General features: G+C 28.2%; 1 protein-coding gene across 1 annotated transcript in view; it reads right to left on the bottom strand.

Annotated features, from left to right (window-relative positions):
• The window catches only part of LOC107446303 (fat-like cadherin-related tumor suppressor homolog), a 432,818-nt gene that overhangs the window by 301,641 nt on the left and 108,530 nt on the right, over positions 1–22,647 (bottom strand). The window contains exon 2 of the mRNA XM_071177570.1: positions 21,352–21,444. The gene's annotated coding sequence lies outside the window, so the exon portion shown is untranslated. The remainder of the gene's footprint in view (positions 1–21,351; positions 21,445–22,647) is intronic.

The following is a 22,647-nucleotide window of genomic DNA, read 5'->3' as shown; positions in this document are numbered from 1 at the left end:
CTTATGGTTATGAAATACACCATGAAACACCGGTGTCTTTTTCTGCGTTAAAGGGAAAATCTACCAATTATGGCTAACTTCTAAACAATATATTTTTAAATTTACACTTATTTGCAGTTTTTAAGACATATAGGAAACAGTTTCAACATTGAAATTTCTTTTATTTACAAAATCAATTATTGATAAAGTGAATATAGGTTTAAAAAAAAAAGTAAACTATTTATTTTATATTTTAATAGAAATACAATTCCAATAATCTAACACATATTTTTAGTAACTATTAGTTTTTTATTATTAAAAAATACCAAAATATAATTTTGCTTGTAATTAGAGCGTCAGAAAAAAATGTATAAAAAAGACACCGGTGTTTCACCTGCGTTTGGAGGGTTAACACAAGAAAATAAAAATATAAAAACATTGTGAAATTTTAAAATAGTTAAATCTGTGAAAAGGTATTGTTAACAGACCCAAATTTTCCCTACAATGATCTCTGTTAATTTAGTATCAAAATTTTTTTAATTTCGCAGATATGACAATTTTTATGATAAAAAGCGAAATCAAAATTATTAAAGCAATAAGAAACTACACTTCCAGTGGAAAAACAAGCTACGCAGTAGAAATTCCAAAAGGAAATCGAAACCAAAAGAATAAATAAAGAAAAACAATAAAAAAATATGACAACCGAAGCTGACGTCGCCTGACGACGTCAGCTTCCGGGGTACCAGCCCCGGAAGTCAGAAATGCAAAACCAAACCTTTTCTATCGAGAGAGCAAGACAAATGTCTAACTTGCTCTGCCTGTACCCCAAAGGTTTTGCCAAAGTCTCCAGGTAGAAAGAAAATATAATACAAATTACAAAAACAAAATACAAAAGTATAATACCTAAACTAATACAAAAGAGTACAGACTGTAGTCTCTTGTACTTTGGTTTTGGGATTTATTATTTTCAAGAAAGTTTTTGAGCATTGTATTTTTTTGTTTTAGTTTAGGTATTATACTTCGTATTTGGTTTTTGTAATTTGTATTTTACTTTCGCTCCACCTGGACTTTGGCAAAACCTTTGGGGTACAGGCAGAGCAAATTAGACATTTGTCGTGCTCTCTCGATAGAAAAGGTTTTGCATTTATGACTTCCGGGGCTGGTACCCCCTGACGTCATCAGCTACGGTTGTCATATTTTGCATTTTTTTTCTTTATTTATTTTTTTGGTTTCAATTTTGTATGATTAACATTAATTGTGATACAGAAGGCGTCTGCCACGTAATGTGCAACATAAATATTACATAGAAAATTATTTAAACCCTTAGGTTTTTAACTTACCAAGAATTAGAATTGTAGTGAACATCTAAATCAATTTAAAAATAATATGTTTAAATTTAAGCAAATGTAAACAGATGTTATTAACGAAAATACTTAATACTGTGATTTAAAGAAGTAAGAAAAAACACAGCCTGTAATGCAATAGAACGATTTGGACCTCATACCTGGCTACGAAGATTGCGTCAAATAGATATTATTTGTAAAGCGTTACGATTCGCCTTAACTCTTAAGTTATTTGAGCTTAACAGTTAAGCTATTTGAGATTAACAGCAAGCTTAAATTATTTGAGTTTTCTTTACAAATCGTAGTTAGCTAAGGGGTAAATAATACGTTTAGCATTACGGTTAACGTAAGTCAAATTCAATGCAAAATCTCTAGTTCGTTCACCAGGAGTTAGCACTTGGCTCCGCCTTCATCACGAGGTATCCGACGATACTATTTCGTTATTTTTGGGAGAAGGGTGTGAACAATCCTGCACAAGGTAGCTATTTGGTGATCGTGTGACTAAAATATTTATTTCGCAATCTTAATGTGTATTTTTTTAACATTCAATACTTCATAAATTTGATGATATTTCTTTCTTTTGAGTGAATAGTTTGTCCTTTTTGAGACATTTTGCTGCAATATATTTAATTAGCTAGAATAACGAAAGGTATAATAGCAGATGATAAAGCGAAGTAAGTGACAAAAAAAATTCACTGTTCGCGTTTGGCGCGCATTAAGGGTTGTCTCATTTTCAGGAGCGCAAATGTTTATCCTCTTACTCCCGAGCGCAAATGAACTCTTCGTCCGACTAGAATACTTAGAAATATTTCTTAAAATCATCAAAGCACAAGTTATATTTTACAAAAAATAAAAAATAAATGATTTAAAATTTAAATTTGTCTTCTACTGAAAGAAACCAGATACAATTCATACCTTTATGATACCAACAAGAATATAACATAAATGCATTTATTTCGAAATGTATCATATTTCTTAAAAAGAAAGTTGAAACTGAATAGATATAACCGGGAGTTGCAAAACAACACTATACAAAATAAACTGCCTATTCCCACTAAACACAAAATGGATATTTTAAATTACGTTAGAGGTTCTTGTTTAAATAAAAACAAATTCTACAATAGAATAAATATTAAAAAAAAATGCAGTAAGTCTCCAAGCTGATATTTATATACTGTTTTAAACACCTAGAAAAACGTGAATCCCACTTCCTAGACTTAACTGTTTGACTTTGATATTTCTAGTTGGCGAGTTTTAAACTGAAGCCGTAGCCAGTTACAGATTCCTTTTCAAATAAGAAAGGCTTACTTGGCGAAAACTATATAAAATGTAGTGAAATGTCCTGCGGGTTAAGGTACTTGAAAAGCTAAGCAAGCCACAAGATCAAACAACTTTAAAAGGAAGAAAGGTTTATTTTTTTTTTCTCCTTTTAAAGTTATGCGCAAACAAATTCTGTTCTCTTTACTATAGCTTAAAATGTAACGTTGTTTTTCATACAGCTCATATCGAACTATTACAACAGATGATACTCTAACTATTACAATAGATAGAAAAAACTATTACAATAGATGATACTAAAAAAAAGAAGTAGAATAATAATACAAACTTATAAGAAAGAATCGGGGCATTTTTATAAAAGTGCAATTTTGCTTCTGTTGCAAAAATAAAATTATAAAATGGACACATAATGTCAATCATACCAAGATATTATTCATGTTCATATTATTAAATGTATATTTATTTCCTGTATATTTATTATATTTAGATATTATTTATATTATATTTCTATATTAAAATAGTGATTAGTTATTTACGTCAAGGTCAAGATGGAATTAGTCAATTCGTTAAAGAGTTTTCTAATGTACGAAATGCAAATGAAGATCAAACTGTACAAGGCTTTTTTCACATACACACAACTATAATCAGCATCATTTCCAACAAAATCGAACAAGTGAAAAGGCAGAAAAGCGTAAGTTAAAAAATAAAGAAAACGCAATTGAACACTTTACCCTAATAATTAACTTCTATTTTATACACTTTAAATCCTTACTATAATTTCACTAAAATAATACAATTGTCAAAATTATAACATGCGCACGTTAATCGAATAAAACTGCCAACCGTTCAGTATTCAACGCAGCAGATAGAACATTTCAAACAGTTTCAACAAAATTATGATACCACTTTATCTTGTTAGTTATAAACAAATTCAATGAATTAAGAACTAATAACAGTTGTCTTGAGAAAAGATATTAATTTAATCTAAGAAAATTCCATAAAATTAAATTACATTGCCTGCCATAAACCTGTAGGTAAGTATTAATCGAACATTATTTCAGTTTAATCAAATCAATAACTACGGTTTCATGCTTAATTCACATTTCCATCCAACAGTTTCCTCAACAATTATTATTATAAAAATAATGTCCCCCATCTAATATCCCTAATAAAATTTGTTTAACTACCAGTGCATAAAACTTTCAGCCAACTCGTAATTTTGGCGATGATTCAATAAAGGAATATTTAAGCAGCTTCTGCCCTAAAAACGTGTCATCTTATAATCGTCTGTCAGGAAAGATAAATAATTAACTTGTGAGGCTCAAGTTATGACTGTAAACATGCCCTTCACGAAATAACAACAAAGAAAACCGTTCTTTCCTTAGTTCGTGCCATACGACAAAGATTAGTTTATAGAGAAAACTTGGTTCTGAGTTTTATCGCTAACAATATTTGAAGGAGTTAGCGTAAAATAAAGCGATGCACGCTATGTTGAAAAAAATAGGCTTAGGTAATATTTGTTCTCTTTTACTAACAAAATGCTCATTAATGACTTTTTAATAAAAATATAAACAATGTGGTTCACTTTCTTTTAGCATCAAGTTTGCTAATTATTTTTTTAGAATTTTTACATTGTCTGATGAATTGATTGAACTTTTATCGAAATTTTCTTTATAATAATATCTTGCAATGCAATTTAAATAAACATAATTTTCTATTAAATATTGTAGCAACCATTAAATAAGAAAAATATATTTTTATATATTTTTCGTGAAAAATATATTTTTATAAATATATTCAGAAATATATTTTTTATATATGCTACAAAAAAATTCAGGNTAAAAACGTGTCATCTTATAATCGTCTGTCAGGAAAGATAAATAATTAACTTGTGAGGCTCAAGTTATGACTGTAAACATGCCCTTCACGAAATAACAACAAAGAAAACCGTTCTTTCCTTAGTTCGTGCCATACGACAAAGATTAGTTTATAGAGAAAACTTGGTTCTGAGTTTTATCGCTAGCAATATTTGAAGGAGTTAAGCGTAAAATAAAGAGATGCACGCTATGTGGAAAAAATAGGCTTAGGTAATATTTGTTCTCTTTTACTAACAAAATGCTCATTAATGACTTTTTAATAAAAATATAAACAACGTGGTTCACTTTCTTTTAGCATCAAGTTCGCTAATTATTTTTTAGAACTTTTTACATTTTCTGATGGATTGATGGAAATTTTATCGAAATTTTCTTTATATTAATAATATCTTGCAATGCAATTTATATAAACATAATTTTTCTATTAAATATTGTAGCAATTATTAAATATGAAAAACATTTAATCTCTATATACTGCAAAAAAATTCAGGTAAAATAACATAAAAAGTACCAGCACTCAGGTACGGTAAAAATGAACTTTTTACTATAAAATCCAGTTTTACCGTTAAATTTTATACCGTAAATTTTAGAAAATTATTTATTGTAAAACAGTGATTTAGTAAATATTACTGTAAAAATTATAGTAAAGCACGATATTTTTTATTTAATTTTTGATTCGTAAAATTTTACGCTAAAAATGAATTTAACAGTAAAAAGCAGGGTTGCCGGATTTTAGCCAGGTAGAAAAAAAACACGATCGGTATAATTTGGTTTAAACCACTAAAAAAAGTCCTGCTAAAATATTTATAAAATAAAAAAATAAATAAATAAAAATAAAAAACGACTTTTATTCGAACTAATATTTTTCAACAACTGTAATAATATAAAAGGGAAGTAAAATTCTTAATTAACCCCTTCCTTCTCGCTCCCGGGAAAATGACGGGGTGAGGTTTCGCCCTCTATTTCTCGCTCCCGTGATATTGACGGGCTGGAATGTTCAGTTAGTAACGCGCTAATAAGAATAAAACTAATTCATTTCTTTTGGCCGGAAAACATTTTATTTCTCATTTTACACATCAGGTGACAGTACCAGGATATTTTTAAGGTAATTGTAGATAGCTAGTATATTTTAAACTAGATGCCCGCAATAATCAAATACGTAATACAAATACGAAAGCCAAAAAAATAGGCACTTTTATGACCGTTTTCTTGAAAATTAACCGATTGTTAAGGGGTTAATTACACTGATGTTATTGTATGCTAGTAATAATTCGGTGTAGCTATTTCATACCTTCGAAAGAGTTTGGAGCAACAGCTTTGACCTTGGATACTTTAAAAGTGATTGTACTTAAGGAACAATTTGGAGCAGCAACTTTCGAAACAGTTGGAAGCAACAGCTTTAACATTGGAAACGCTAAAAACAAAAACTTTAAACTCTTTCGAACTATAATCAGAAATCAACTTATTTAATGCAGCATTAAGTATCTAAATAATACAAAATTAACTACATAATCATTCAACTTCTTAAACAAAATATAATAATTATTTCGAACAAAACATCTACAGTTTTATAGAAAACTCTTAATTTATAGAAGATTTGAACAATTTTAAAAAATAATTATTCTCAATCAATTTAAAGGGCAGTTACGAAGAATTAGAAAAAGCACAGTTAGAAAAAAGACAAATCTGTAATAATGTTAATTACAGATTAAATTTAATGAGCACTAAACTTAAATTTAAGGGCACTAATAGTTAATTGCAAATTTATTTATCTAATTAAGCCTCAAAAATTTACAAATATGAAATAATAATTAAAAAATTTGGATTTAATAATGAAAGCTTCCCACATTTGCAATACAAACTTTTTGATTTGTTTATTTAATTGAGAACTTCACTTTTATCATGAGCCATACACATACAGTTTTTTTTTTTTTTTTTTTTTAATTTATTCAACGCAATCACCAAAATGGGGAGCAGAGCAACTATTGGACTCAGTCAAAATTTTGACCTCTTTATTTCACTTTGAAAATATCTGTGTGAACCAAAATTCAAACAGAGACCTTATATCACAAATCAATAAATAAATAAAAAATAGAAAAAAATCAAATAAATAAAATAAAGAAATAAAAAAGTGGTTCTACATTTGTGATTAAGTTTTAAGGACAGTTTCTTTCTTTAAGTATCACTTTAATCTTAAAAAGTAACATAAAGAATTTAAACTGTATATTTCCCTTCCTCAATACTGAATGCAAATAAAGACTTTTTGTTACAAAAGTAAAAGTTCCTTTATTTTTTATTAGTAGATAAAAACATCGAAAGAATGTCTCAGTCTTATAACTATTGCATTAAACCTTTTAAACTAATTATTTATCCAAAAATTACAGAAACTCTTATAAAAAAAAAACGCTTACTAATTTTTTATTTCTATGAATAGTCTAAAACCATTTTTTAATAATAAAAATAAAAATCTCTACACCATGTTAAATTATGCATAATTTTTAAAAAAAAATCAGTACCATAGGCCATATTACACAACATTGTCAAGGATTTAAGACTTTTAGAAAAGAAAAATCTCGCTCCTCTGAATGAACTATATTATATTTTATAAACTAATATTCTTTAATGATTTATCTACTAAATATAAAACAATCAACTGATAAAAATAAGAAAATTAGTAAACTAGCAAAACCTTTTGACATTGTCATTTTATTTAACTGCAGTTTACTGGTACTTAAGAATTTACTTAAATATTTATTTTTCCGATTGTCATTTGGAATTAATAAATTATGCTAGAAGTATTTTGATACTATATTAAGCTACGAGAAGTTTTGCATAAATAGCTATTTTTCTTTGTTAAAAGCAATATGAATATAGATAACTTTTCCAATTGTATAATCAAAGTAAAACATAGTCTCAAATATGTGATAAACTTTAGGAATAACATAAGATATAAAATGTTTGTTAGTAAAAAACCATCTTTTAAGGTGTGTAAATTATTCTTCAAAGCATTAAGATCAAAAATAAGTTATATATGTATGTACAGAAAATTTAAATTATTATCGTGTACGGAAAAATAAATTACAATCGCAAAATTAAAAATCGTATACGTCTGTACGAAAACTATATTAATATTTTACTGCAGTAGAAGTAGAAATAACGTATTTTTAACTGCTTAAATTTCTGCAAATAACAAGAGATGGGATTACGATAACCGAAAAATCGCTAAAAATGCCTTGAAAATTGTACAAACTGAACTTAATACCGAAAAATTCACTTCTAATTAAACAAGAATTTCAATCTATATCTTCATAAAAAAAATGCAAAGAAGTACAAATATTGATTGAAACATTTCCTTTAAGTTTCAAATAAATATTAAATGGGGGAGGGGAGTAATATATGGGAAGGGAAGAAAGATTACAAGAGATAGAGCTACCATACGAAAGAAGGAAAAAATATTCCAAATATTTCTTAAAAAATATGACCAAATATCAAAGAAAAAAACCTGAAATGTTAAAAAGAAATGGTTTAAATCCAATATAATGCCTTATAATGAAAAAAAAATTGCTCAGAAATGAAAAAATACCCTAAAATGAAAAAGAATCAGAAAAAAAACCTTCCCCCGAAAATCCTCAAAATCACTTCATAAATAACTTTCAGCTCTTCAATCATGAGTACAAAATATAGTTTATTTCCCACAGAACAACTTAATTCCCTTATAATATTAAAATAAAAGGGTGGGATTTAGAGCTTTAGTAAAAAAAAGTTATGATGGTTAAACGAGTATAAGTCTCTAACCGAGTCTAACTAAATAAAATAAATAAATATAAGTACAGCAAGATATAAACAAAAACCCTAACAATCAATTCAACTACTTATTTCACAATTTCAGAAACCCACCATAAATATTTATCTCTCAAATCATTTACTTAAATAATAACTTACATTTCACAAACCTAGAGAGACCACAAAAAGGCAACATGCATCAACATAAACTACCAAAATCTCATAACATATTTAAGTAGATCCAAATAGATCTGACTCGATTTGAATCCAAAAGCAAACTTACTCAGTGCGGCATAAATATTCAGATCAAGATTTCACATAACACATACAATCCAATTCGAACTATCTTCTTAAGTACATAAACAGCACAGTTTCATCTAAACAAATAAAATACCCACGCCACAATGCATGGTACGTACGTAGAATTGAAGCATAGACTAGCTAGACCGAAATGCAACCATCCCATAAGAGAGTTTGGAAGCGAATAAACAGCGATCCGGTTTTCCACGGAATTTCACTCCCTCTACACCCTACCCCCTGATTGCCCTACCCCCGTTTCCGGAGAGAGAAAGAGTCGAGGAATCATGGGAAATGTGAGGGCATACGACAAGAAACTTAGAGGCGAAAAAAGTATAGGGTAGGCTTTGGGACGGGGTTATCGGGCCTCCCCTGTCAACTTTTTCGACTCCAATGCAGCAAAAGTAGACGAACTGAAGGGGAATAAAGTTAACCGCAAAGGAAGAGAATATTATTTTCAGAAGTGGCTGATCGCATTTTATTAAGTTTTGAAATAAGATAGAAGTTTTATTTTATGAAATTTAGGCTGTTATTGAGATTTCCTAAGGCGATTTTTTTCGACTAAAATGCAGTATAAGTAAGCGAATTGTCGGAGAATAATAAAATTAATCGCCGAGGAAGGATTATTATTTTCAGAAGTAGATCGAAGTTCATTAAGTTTTGAAATTAGATATTAGTTTTATAAAATTTAGGCATCATATTTGGCCTCCCCCAGTCAATTTTTTCGCCAATGCAGGAAAAGTAGGCGAAATGTCGGAGAATAAAGTTAACCGCTTAGGAAAGAATATAATTGTCCAGAGTAGCTGATCGGAGTTTAAGTTTCGAAATGAAATATTAGTTTTATTTTCATGAAATTTTGGCAATTCGAATTTTCGATTATATTAGATTAGGCTTTTTTTCACCGAGGGTTATGAAATGAAATAAAATAAAATTTTAAAATCAGATTTAAGTTTGAAAACACAGGAAGTGAGAAATTATTAATGCTTTGGATTATGTCATTTAAACTTAAATGAGACACTTTAGTTGATCAAGTGACAGTAAAATATTCAGTTGGAAGCGTTGATTGTTATTTGTTATTTATAATTAGCAAAATCTTTAATAATTAAACTAAAGATTAGAGATATATATGTAAGTCTAATAATAAGATAATAATAATGTTCTTAAAAAATAAAAAGCAGTTATTTATTTATCCTTTAACCTTTTCCCTCCTTCTAAATTTCGCAATAAATTTGTTAATTTCATGTTATATTGATAAGGAATATGAAATACAAATAGTCTCAATTTTAATGTCAAAAATATTATGCTTGATTCAGAATAAAAGACTCAGTAACGTAAGTAAATCTTTTGACTGACTAAGTAACATTAAAACAATTCGATAACTAATATTAAAATTTTATAAAATTTAAGCCAATCAACATTTACAGTCCAATAAATTGGGCAGAAACACTTTAAAAATTAAGTAACAAGCGAGCAGCAATTTTTTTTAAATTATGCTGTTAGGTTGCAGATGAACTAGGAAAAGTATCTTAAAGTATTCTAAGAATTGAAAAAGAAAATTTGAACGTTAAGACAAGTTCATTGGGTAAATGGAAAAATTTTGCGAAAAAATAACAATTGTGCAAATATTAGACGATTATGCGGATAATTTTAAACTATTTTTTTTCCGTAACATCAGCATCTTCGTACAATATCTAGAGCCCTGAGCCACGATGGCTCAGAGGATAGAGCATTCGCCTTTCAATGAGGTGAACCGGGTTCGAATCCCAGCGACGGCTGGTCGATACGAATTATTCATTCGGTTTGCACAGATCACATTGCTGAAGTAAAATATCCTCAGTGGTAGACGAATCATGGGTTAGAGTCCTCTTGCCATCAGGCTAACCGTGGAAGTATTTCGTGGTTTCCTTCAACGCAAATGCGAGTGAGTTATAACAAAAGGCAAATTTCTACTAATACTTGATCCAGGAGTTCCCTTGTCTTCTGGATTGGATTCAAAATTACAAGGCTATGGAGTTGAATATTAGTAGTTGTAAACCCAAAAAATTAGGTCGGCTGTTCAAGGACTGTTATAAAATATAAAAATAAAATATCTAGGGCCCTACATAACTTCCCTAAGCATATCGTAATGAAATATCTAAAGCAATTACTATTTATTTCTATGTGCCTTGGAAAATAGGAACCAAATGCATTACATAGTAATTATATACAGTAGGTATTTTATTCTAATTTAAAAGAATATGACACAAAAATTTATGAACTTTAACAAAGCAGAATCCCTAAGTTTATATCATCACTCGTTCTCCTATCTTCGTAAAAATTACATTCTCGTTTCAATTTTAATACATAAAATATTGTAAAATTAATGTACCTTTTCGTAGCTAATATAAACACATTTCTTTCTTCTCTTAATTTAAAAAATTGATCTTGAGAAACAAAGATGCCAGCAAACCCCATTGGCAGCATCGCAGCGACATAATCGCAGAATGTTAACTGAGATCTTGCAGAAAGATTTTTCTTTTGGGAAACAAAAAATTTTGGTTTTCTTTTCTGCAAAAAGTTCAGGAAGATTTTTATTTTCCACAGAATTATATTAAAAAGATGCCTTTCTCGCACATCGGAGAGGAAAGAAATGCTCGCAATTTTTCTATTCTCATTTGAGAAATAAAGATTCGATAATGACTGGCTTCAGCAAAATTTCAAATGGATAATATAAAAAAAAACATAGATTCACGAAAGTTTAAAAGATAGTTCGCTTTAGAAATCATGTTCTTTCAGTTCATTTTTTTAACGGTCACCACCTTTTATCTTTTAATAAAATATGACTATGACGGGGGATATCGTTACCAATTCAAATTTATAACAAAAGAAAAATTAATAAATGTAATACACTTTTCCCTACTTTTATGAATTTGGCTGAATAAAATCTATCGAATATTTTTAATTGTATTACGCACATGAAAATTTCAAGTCACACATTTTAGTCTTCATTTTATTACTCACACTCGCACCGATTCCATCGAAAATATATGTAGCAATTTGATCATTTTGTCTCGGCAATTATTGCTACAAATTTTATTTAGAAAGAAAAAAAAAACGGTGCTCTTCATTGCTGAGTTACTATCAGTGATATTTTTTTAAAATGCCGATATTCTTGCGTCAAAGTTCGAAACACGTATTCAAGAAACAGTTTTTAACAAGCCCGGTTTTCACCGATGTCATCGTTGATTGACACGTTCAGACGTTGCCACAGGGTCCCAAGCCTAATAATACGATAACAAAGGCTAGATCAAATAATTATGCAGATAATAACTGGAAACAAATAGCTGTAAAGATAGAACATATTTCAAAAATCACCCATACTGGTTAACAAAAAATATCGAAGAAATGTAAGCTCTTAAATTATTGCTTTTCACTTTCCTGGTTTACTGTTAATTCTGTATTTCAATTATAACTACAACAATCTTAAGCGTTTGTCTAACAGCATTTTTTATTGCACCCAAGGGAGAGAAGAAAAAAAAACAGCAATAAGGGAAGAAAAAAAATATTACACGTGTCTACCATTTTCAATAAATCCAATGCAGAAAAAATTCCGCAAAAGTTCAATCCGTATTGAATGAATGGCGCAAGGAAAGAAATTATCTTATGCTCTGCAAGGAGACTAATGATCATAACAATTGTTCTGCAGGTATCGTCAAAAATATACAACGCTCACTTGTTAAATCATCGCCAGTTTTTTTTTAAAAAAAAAAGACGAAAAAGTTTATTTTTCAAACTAAATTTGCAAAGAAAGAAAGAAAAAAACGTAATTAGGCAAATACCAAATTTTGAAAATGAAAAATAATGAAACAAAAATTATGTACAACATATTGAGTTTTCCTAGTAATTAAAAAAAAAAATTCACCAGGAAATTGGACGTAAATTAAACTACTCCCAAACACAAAATGTTTTGGGACGCACGTCGCAATTTTAAGCACTTTTCTGCTCTAAGGTGTAGGCAGGGTTGAAAAAAACCCGGGTTTTTCAGAAAAAAACCAACCACCTACTGGGTTTTTCTGGGGGAGTTTATTTGGATCTTTTAATTGGGTTTTTATAAACTTTAGTTTTTTCATCCTTTTTTTTTAATTCTTTATAGTCTAAGAGTAAGTATTGCTTCGTTAATAAATACTATTTAATTTATTTAATTAAACTCTTAATAACCAAAATTACTCATAAATTTTTATATCAATGTCATTTGCATCGATAAATTGACAATATTTTTAATTACAATAATAGGGTCCAATTACCCTAGCAACAATTTTACCTTGGTTCCAGTTGGGCTTAAAATTGGCACAATATGAGTCCTATATGAACAGGCACCAAAGGACCAATATTGGGGTGTCTATATTTTTTAATATTGGTCTTATGTAGGGCCAATATTGGTTAATATATACCCAATATAGGGCATATATTGGCTGAATAATGAATATAAAATATGGGGTGAATCTGACAACTCTATATAGGGCCGATATTGGTTGTAAAAAGGCAACAAAATATCAGGTGAATAGGAAATTTCTATTGAGGACCATAATCGCAAAATAACGGAACGTTTTATCGATACAACGTTACAATTTGAATGTCTATTGAGCCAAAATTCATGAATATTGCTCCAATGAGGGCGCAAGTAATTTTTCTGCTAGGGAACCTATGTATAATTGACCTATTATGTTTTAGAATAACGAAAAACTACTAAATATTTAAGTGAAGAAATAGATTTTATGTTAATTCAAATAAAAGACATCAATTTTCAAAGTAAATTTTTAACGTAAAAAATGTATTTATAAAATGTTTCATTGTATTACTTATCCAACTGTGTTATTGTCTTATGCTGTGTACTGTGAAAGTGAGCTTCTAGAATAAGCTCTAGTATTTCAACAATAAGGAATGTATGAGAACAAGAATTCTAGAACAAGTATTTCACCAGTCAAAACGTGTAAGGTGCTATATTTTTTAACTCTATCTGTAACTGTACATAATATGGTTGAGAATTGGTATTTAAAATATAACTGTTATTTGAATTGCATTGCAAATTAGTAGCTTAAACTTTCGTGAGAACAATATTTTCAATTTCTTGTAATATGAAGAGTTAAAAAAAGTCTAAAAAATTTTAAGCAAAGAATATAGAAATAATAGAAATGTTTTAATGTATGCGGTTTGTATTTTATTCTATTATAAATTTATTATAAAAAGCTTATTGGTTAATAATAAAATGCATTAATCATGAAAAAAAACTAGGGCTTTTCTCAAAATAATCAACCCAGGTTTTTTCGGGTTGGGCAGAATCATAACTACCCTGGGTACAGGACATGAGGCAACATAATTGTAAATACAATTTACATGTAGGCATTAAGATGTTTCAGTGTATTGTATATTCGTCTTGTAATGATTCCGAAAACTTGCGAAGTACCTACTTGTAAACAATATTAAAGTTAAATGTAAAAATGTCACCTTTTGAAAAAATTTGGCTTTAATGTACTCAAAGCCTTTCCGAACAAGAATTTCAGCGTAAAATATACAATTTGTATTTGCATTTGAAATATATAACAGGGTTCATAGCCAAATTTTTCAACAAAAAATAAGCACTTTTTAAGCACTCCAAAAATATTTTTAATCACTCTCCAAAAATAAATTTTTTTTTATTTGGATAAGTGCAGTAATGAAAAAAAAAAGCTATCGTTTGAAGTTCTTAATTTATAAACATAAAATCAACAAAATATAAAAACTTTACATAACCGTGGTAATATAACTAGTTTGGCATAAATACTGCAGAGATAAGTATATATATATATACAGTAGAGCCCCGATTATCCGAGTTAATGTGGACCAAGACTAACTCGGATAACCGAAAAACTCGGTTAAAGCGAAAAAGGTAAATTAAGATAAATCGTGTAGGTTTAATGTATATTTTAACAAATACAAAGGTTATACAGATACACCACATGCAATTCATATTTTTACGATAATTAAAGAGCTCTTACTTAAAAAAGTCCTTAATTGTTCTTTGTATAATTGTTTTTTTTTCAGCGTACTTTCTTTCGTTTCATGCTTCTCTTTTTGAATCCTGAAACTGAGTGTCGCAATATTCTTCATTNGACGATAATCGACACGCCAAAGAAAAACTCTCTTTTTAAAAGATAGAAAACTAAGCACTTTTTATAAACCCTAAATAAAAAAAAAGCACCTTTTTAAATATGTAAATCAAAAATAAGCTCCTTTCAGCACAGTGAAAATCTCTTCTTTTGCCCTCGTGGCCGGATATCTTACTGTGTATATATATATAATTAAACACATCATCCCAATTAAACAAAGATCTTCAGCTGCTTAATTAATTTATTGAAAGTTATGCAGCACATTATTTACACAACTATTCTAAACACATATATAACGAGAGTATTTATCCCANACGATAATCGACACGCCACAGAAAAACTCTCTTTTTAAAAGATAGAAAACTAAGCACTTTTTATAAACCCTGAATAAAAAAAGCACCTTTTTAAATATGTAAATCAAAAATAAGCTCCTTTCAGCACTTTAAAAAAAAACGCCACACACCCTGTATAATCAAATGAAACTGATTTAATAAAATCATTGTGATAAGTGAAACATTCTTTTCGAAGCGAATTTTCTGTGATATTATTTCTTTCTTTTTCATTTATAATCAAGGAAGCCAAAAGTTTGGGAAAAGACCGCATCGATAAATCAAGTCATAATAGTCATATTTCAAAAACTACTCGCGTCTATTTCATGAGTTATTGCTCTTCTAAAATTCGAATGCTTATTCAACAGCAATGATCATGACTCAATGCAGGATCATTTCGAAAAAGACATATAAATGTATCCAAAAAGCGAAAAAAGAATATATTCAACAAACCTTTCACTCTCTCTCTCTTCCTCTTTCGTTTTTTTTCCTCTTATTTAAAAAATAAAAAATAAAATAAAATAAAAAACTTTATTCATAGTTGAAAATCAAAATATTTTTGACATAAAAACGAATACATAAGTTTTTGCCATCAAAACGGATAAATCACAAAACTATTTATAGCAAAAACGAACCCTTTACGAAAACTTCCTCTTTTTTTAATTTTAAAACTAACTCATTTAAAGGCATGGTTTTGGTAATCTTTTTCTTCATAAAAATAGAACACGACATTCAGATATTCATGAAACTTTAAGTGTATTCTTCACAATTTTACAAAAACGCGCCTTTTTAAAAAAGTCTGAACATTTGTAATTCCTTGCAATTGCAATTTTTCAAAAAATCACAAAACTATTTCCAAAAATTAGCAAAATTATGAGTAGATTTTACACAATTTCATACAAACGAACTTTTCACAAACTTCTAAAATAATCTAAAATATTATGTAATGAAAGAAGAACAATGCGTAAACATAGGCGAATTAATTAAATCGGGGTTACTTATATTCTTCTTCAACAATTTAATATCTACTAGACAAATTTATACCACATAACTATTAAAAATAATCCCATTTTTCAATAAAATACAGATAAACATCTAAGTATGTCTAACTTTCCAAGAAGACAAAAATTAAGAAAATTTTATCGTTAAAACGGATATAATTTTTTTTTTTTATTGTCAAAACGGACTCGTTACAAACGGGCCTTCAGTTATTTTTTCTTTTGAAAAACGGAATCAATGGCGTTTTTAAATCATAATTTTATAACCGAAACTCTTTGCAATGCTAGGTTTTCGTGATTTCTTCATAAAAACAAAAAATCGACTCATTTACAAAATTGACTCATCACAATTTCACAAACACGGACCTTTTACAAAAAGAATCTGTACAAATCACTGATATTCGCGATTTTTTCTCAAAATTAAGACCCTATTTTCAAAAATTCTTACAATTGTTAACAGATTTTAACAATTTTACAAAAATGGACCATTCACAAAAAGTGTTTATAACCCCTTAAATAATTTAAAATACTGAAGACAAACAATAAAAGTATTAATTAAAACTGGAGAATTTATACTCTTTTCTCCACAATTTGAGGAATACTAGGCACACTTATACAATAAAAATAATATTATTTTTCATAAAAATGCAAGCATTAATTAAAGATAAAAGTATCGTTAAAACGAATAATAAATTTTAACGTCTAAACAAACCTTCCACTGTTCTTTAAAAAAAAATTATAAATAATGAATCAATGACGTGTTAAATTCATAATTTTATAACTAAAACTCCTAGAAAGGTTTTTATTTTGTGTTTTTTTCCCTTTCATAAAATCAGGACGTTATATTTTCATATATTTAAAAATTATGTGTAGATGTTTCACAATTTCACAAAAGAAAGTTTATACAGCTCAGAGAAGTCACTGGTATTAGTGCCTTTTCACAAAATCAAGACTCTATTTTTACAAATTTCCAAAATTATTGGATTTTTTACAATCTTATAAAGACGTAATTTTTACAAAAATNGCGAGCGGAGCAGGAAAAAGAGTCGTTGAATAGAAGTAGTGATCCTTCTACGACTGCTGATTCTTCTACAATTAACGTCGCAGGTTGCGAAGTTTAACTTCTTCCGCGCGGAGGGACTCCACGCACTATTTTTCTTTTCTTTTTTTTTTTTTTAAACGGAATCAATGATGTTTTTAAATCATAATTTTATAACCAAAACTCTTTGCAAGGCTAGGTTTTGGTGTTTACTTCATAAAATCGACTCATTTACATAATTATGGGTAGATTTTTCACACTTTCACAAACACGGTCCTTCTGCAAAAAATTCTGTACAAACCACTGGTATTCGTGATTTTCTCTCAAAATTGAGACTCTATTTTCAAAAATTCTTAAAATTGTTAACAGATTTTTACAATTTTACAAAAATGGGAACATTTACAAAAAGTGTTTAATAACCCCTAAAATAATCTAAAATACTAAAAAGAAAACAGTAAAAGTCTTAATTAAAACTGAGGAATTTATATTCCTTTCCTTACAATTTGAGGAATATTAGGCACACTTATACAATAAAAATAATACAATTTTTCAACAAATTGCAGGCTTTAATTAAAAATAAAAGTCAAGAAACTTTTATCATTAAAACGAATAAAACATTTTAACTTCTACACGTACCCTTCACAAACGGAACTTCCGCTGATCTTTAAAAAAAAATAATAATAATTAAATTCATAATTTGAAAGGCTCCTTTAAAAGGCTTGGATTATGTGCTTTTTCCCCATCATAAAAGCAGGACGTTATATTTTCATATTTAAAAAATGTGTAGATGTTTCGCAATTTCACAAAAATAGACCTTTCACAAAAAAGAAGAAAAAAATCTGTACAGCTCTGAAAAGTTGATGTTATTTGTGCCTTTTCACAACATCAAGACCTTTTCATAATTTCAATCTTTTCATAAATTTCCAAAATTATAGGATTTTTTACAATCTAACAAAGACGGAATTTTTACAAAATTTCTGAACTGGTACCAAGTATTTTACTAGTTTTAAAAGGTTACTGGTATTTGTGATTTTGCAGAAAATCAGGATCTTTTTTCCACATATACACAAAATGAGTAAATTTTTCGCGATTGGAAGAAAAAAATTACAAAAAAAAAATACAAAACCCGAATCTTTTATAAAAAAACAACCTAAAAATTTAAAATAACTTCTAAAATAGAATAAGTGCTATATGAAAATCAATGCGAGACCAAAAGCGGTTAAATTAAAATCAACATTTACATTCCGTCCTCTACAATTTAATGACTACTAGACACGCTTATACCACAGAACTAATAAAATAACTTTTCAATGAAATGCAGATATAATTTTAAATATGTCGAACAATATATGCGTTCCCTATTTATTCGAATTTGTCGAATATTTTAAAAGTAAGTAAACATTGAAAACAATAAAACAACGATGCAAATCCCTTTATCGTAACAAATTTTGAGACATGCTTCATAAAACTATTACATTTTCACAATGATATAAACTCAGATTAAAATCGAAGGAATTGTTACAAATAACTAGAACAAAAACTACGAATATTTCAGAAATGTATACACTTAACTAGTATAAAAATAATTGAAACATTTTGAAAGTCTTTTGTTCCGATTAACAAACAATCGGGAATGAAATTATGAACACAAGAATTGAATAAATCCAGAATACACCTTATATTTCATAACAATGAAAGAGACCTTTTGTGACACATAAAAGAAAATAATTAAATCCGTAATTAGAATAGTCAATATTTTTCAAATATTATGAAGACAGGTAGTTTTTTAATAAATTGTAATATTAAGGATTTATGTTGAATAAGTAAATCCAATATTTTATTTAATTCTCAAAGAAATCAATGCTGTTTTCATTAAAAACTAATGTTTGTGTTTTTTTCTCGGAAGTTGTTATTATCTATATAAATAAAGTAGAATATATGTATGTGTGTCTCCTTGTATCTTATAAAACTCTGTAATGCTGATCCAATCCAAATATGGTGCACAGTGCGCAAAATAATAAACGGAATATTCTAAATAACTTTTGATCTGAAGATCGGATCTTTACGTTCTAGGACTCATTTTTAATGGTTCAAAGAAGTGACGTCAAATATGCTAATTAATTAGGGCAGACAATATTTTAAGTAAGGAAATCAGAAACAGAAACGTTCTTTCTCTGATTAAACGTAACCTTTTTGACAGATACGGATTTCTGACTTCCAAAATATAGGGGGTAGCGCTATCTGGGTGATATGGTCCTAATAGTTGGGTCAGGAGAATTTTGTGCTTGATCATAAAATTCGTTTATCCAAAGATAATTCCATGCAATATCTTCTAAAATTTATTTATTATTTTTATTATTGTGTTCAATAATAAACGAAACAATTTTGAATCGTAAAGTATACAAATTTTAACGTCATTTTAAAGAAAGCAATTTTAAATTGCAAAAAAAAAATTTTGAGCGAAATCGGTCGAATAGTTTCTGAGAAATCGAATAATATAAATAAACCTTTTTCAAAATTCGATTTCTCAGGAACTGTTCGACCGCTTCCCTTCAAATTTTGTATTTTGCCATTTAAAACTGCTTTCTTTAAAACGAGGTAAAAAATTTGTATACCTTACAATTCAAACCTTTTTCTATCATTATTAAACCGAATAATAAATAATAATAATAATAATAATAAATATTTTTTGCATGGAATTATCTTTGGATAAACGGTTTTGGAAACTTCGGATTTTATAATTGCGAGCAAAAAGTTCTCACAATATGGCGAAATGGGCAATATAAATGAAATAAAATATAGAAATATTCATATTCGTTTATTTATTTATTTATTTTAATACTGAGTATTTTAAAGTTGAAGGTAAATTCCTAGTCGAGAAGAATATCAAATTCCCCGTTTCAAAATAAAACAAACACAATAGGTATATTTGTTAGCCAATAGCTCACAAAATAAAAATTTATTTAATTACCTACTCTTTTAATAAATTTTTCAAATTCCACTTAATTCGTCGAATTATTCCACTTCATAAAAACTATATGACTAAGATTCAGTGCAAGATCACTAAAGGAAGTTTCTATCAAAATCTTCGCTAAAAAAATATTTTTTTGAAAATAAAAAATAATAATTTTTTTTCAAATGTGAAATGAGTACAAGCCTTATTTTCATATATTGCTACATTTCCATAATACAGATAATAATAATGGTGTTCCATAAAGAACGCCCTTGATATGCATTGTTAGAATCCTCATCAAAAATTAAAAACCAAAAATTAAAAACCAAATTAAAAACTTTGGGTTGAAAATCATTATTTAAGCGAGAAAAAAAAGCTATCAAAATTTTACAAATCACAGTAAAAGTAGGCGAATGTAGTAAACACCATAACCAGTTTGATTGTTTGAATCATTGCTTATCATCTCCTTGCTGATTTCTCTCTCATCCAAACCATTATGTCGTTTATTACATTCACCTTCCTGTGCTGTGTTTTTTCAGATTTCGATAGCATTTTTGTTTTTCCCTCACTTAAATGTTAATTTGAAACCCAACGTATTCCTTTTTAGTTTTCATTTCTGGTGTGGATTCTAAAAATAGAGATTAAGGTCTTTACAGAACATGCTGTTTTGCTACTTCATAAATAACGTATTGCCATGTTGAGTGCACATTACATAGAGCTATGTAGCAATTACAACTCTGGCAGATGCTGAGATCAAATTGAAATAACTTACGGTCGCGAATTATGTAGTAAATAAACTTTAAAATTTATACACAGAAGATCTCTTTTTAAATTTTTGGATTGCTCTGTTTACAAGGTAACAACAGAGCTATTAAAAACTTCCTAGTTTGATTTTTTTTAAAAAAGAAAGCAGTGAATGAAAGAATCTTTTGAGCGAAAAGAAATAAACAATTAATAATCCTTTAAAAAAAAGGCTAAATAAAAAAAATTTAAGCTTGAGAACATTAAATTGGTTTTAATAAACGAAATTAACTAACGAAAAAAAGGAGAAAGATTCAACAATACCTTTCAGTTGCATGGTAAATAAATTGTTTACGAACATAAAATTATAGAAATTTATTTAACACAACTAATTGTGATTGTCAAAATTAACTCTGCATCATTTCTTTTACAATTAGCATTTTATGATGAGGAGAATTTTTTTAACTTCTTTTTTATAACTAACTTTGAACAATAAATACAAGATTTATTTATATTGACCTACAAAAAAGAATACACAAGAAAATTAATGATAAATCAAAACAAATTTTTACAGTTAACATCAATTTACAGAGCAAAAAAGTATATTTATACCTTCATAAAGAACATATTGCAAGTTGAAAATAAAAACTCACAATAGAAAAGAAGAGGTTTAATCCTTGAGTAAAACTTCAAAAGTAGATTTACCTAGAAAAAAAGAAAGAAATTAAACAAAAAATCTTTTTTTTTTACACAATATTTAATAAAATCCAGATATGATAATGCTTTTAATGGCCATAAAGTAAATGATTACATAAACAATCATTAATAGAAAAAAGTTATTACAACTTTAAAATAGCTAATGAGATGTGATAAAACAAATTTACACTTTAAGTACATTTATTATTTGAAAAAATATTAAATAGTTTTAAAAACTTCGAGAATAAATCAACAGAAAGAAAATCTTAATGATGAATACTTTTCAATAGGAGTAAAAAAAAAGGAATAATCAAAAGCCGATTCTCGTTTATGAACACTGTGAAAATTCCGGATCAAATTACAGTATAAAATACTGCCATTTTGGGGGCATTGTCCGTAAAATGTTATACCGTAATTTTTTCAGTAATATTTATAAAATTAAAATGATTCAGTGACGTTACGGTACCTATTTATGTAAAAATTACGGTATCCGGATTTTTATCATGTTATGGTAAAAGTAGATAATACGGTAAAAGGTACCAGTACCCTAAGTGGCAGTACTTTATACCGAAATTTGATCCAGAATTATTCACAGCGAAATAATAATTATAGAATAGGTATGTCGAAAATAAAAATAAAAAACACAGATAACCCTTATTAACTTTTCATCTTATGATCGGATCTTCATGTTCTAGGACACAATCTTAAAGTTTTCAGGGGATGACCTCAAATAGGCTAATAAATTAGTGCAGACTATATTTTAAGCTACGTAATCAGACCCAGAAACGTACTTTCTCTGTTTAAACATACTTTTTTCCAGACGGATTCGAATTTCTGACCGGAATCTGGAGAATTCGGTCCCAATAGTTCGGTCTGGAGAGTGGTCCAAATTTGGATCCCTTGGTGTTAATTTTACTTTAAGCGCCTTTCGCCATATCTCGAGAACTTTTAAAGCGAATTGAAAAAAAATTGCTCACAATTCTAAAATTCGTTTATTTAAAAATAATTTCATGCAAAAATAACCTTTAGTAAATATTTATGATTTTTTAATATTTTTATTTAATAGTAGTCGGAAAAAGTTTGAATTCGTTAGGTATATTATTTACATTATATGAAAAAGGAAATTTTACACGGCAAAATACAAAATTTGAGCGAAATTGGTCGATTAGTTACAGCGAAATTAAATTTAAAAAAAGTTTCATTTTTAAAATT

Source organism: Parasteatoda tepidariorum, chromosome 2 (assembly GCF_043381705.1).
Source record: "Parasteatoda tepidariorum isolate YZ-2023 chromosome 2, CAS_Ptep_4.0, whole genome shotgun sequence".
NCBI classification, from domain to species: Eukaryota; Metazoa; Arthropoda; class Arachnida; order Araneae; family Theridiidae; genus Parasteatoda; species Parasteatoda tepidariorum.
The sequence above is the reverse complement of the archived record's forward strand: the minus strand, read 5'-3'. Positions and strand labels throughout refer to the sequence as shown.